Source organism: Aphanomyces invadans (genome assembly GCF_000520115.1).
Source record: "Aphanomyces invadans strain NJM9701 unplaced genomic scaffold supercont1.4, whole genome shotgun sequence".
Lineage (NCBI taxonomy): Eukaryota > Oomycota > Saprolegniomycetes > Saprolegniales > Verrucalvaceae > Aphanomyces > Aphanomyces invadans.
In genome coordinates, this window is record NW_008580149.1 from 192,045 (window position 1) to 193,049 (window position 1,005).

Genomic DNA, 1,005 nt, shown 5'->3' on the forward strand with positions numbered 1-1,005 from the left:
AATTGACCCAACCTTTTTCAATACTTAATTCAAGTGTAAATTTTGGCCGATCAATGGTCGACTGTGTAAAGTGCCGAACTTTGACATTTTTTTGGCCTGCCCAGTATTGTTTAAATCGATACATTTGAACATGTCGCGAAAGAGCTTTCCGTCAGCTTTCCGGAAATGCTGGTTTCATTGACGTGCCATGAAAACCAATTGAGATATTTCAGTTGGAAAAATTTGAAAATTTGGCCGATCATTGGTCGATCGATCACGTTACTGGAGGGCAAGTCATCTTTGTCATTTGCAGGTGAAAGGTTCACCCTATTCTAGGGAGTGCAGGGTTTTTAGATGTTTCATGACATCTGTAAAGTTCAATTCACACAAAATTCGTTAAAATCACAAATTTGGAAAAAATGCGATTTCATGGCCTCGTCAAGGAAGTACGTACATTACATAACGCACAACCGAATATAGTGTGCCACATCAAACCTGTGTACAGTTTACACAAATTTTTAGCAATCTTAGGCAGTGAGACCTCAGTTTGAAATGAGGTTGAAGTGGTACGTGTTCGACACCTTGCGGGTGTAGTAGTTTCTACAACAAGGCAGCCATTGCAGGATGTGATACTTATGCATTTGACTTCTGTGAACGATTTTCGCGCTGAACAAACATCGTTAGAACTTCACTCATGATTTATCTAAATACTTTTTAACAAAAAAAAAAAATTTATCTAAATACTTTTTAACAAAGGGAATTAAGATTTAAATAGTCCTATATTTATTCTATAAATATAGAATTATTTAAATCTTAATTCCCTTTAAATTCACAACGTCGTACGACTACATGGATAGCTGGCTTCTCTTACTGGTAGGTTTTTGTTTGAAATGTCGACTGTGATCGCAACGTGCTCGCAGAGAAAGCAAAGTACTGATTTCCACCCGACTTTTAAACGGGCCAAAGTCGATAATTTTTATGAATTTATAATATCGAATGTCGAGGTGAAACTGAAATTTCAAAAGG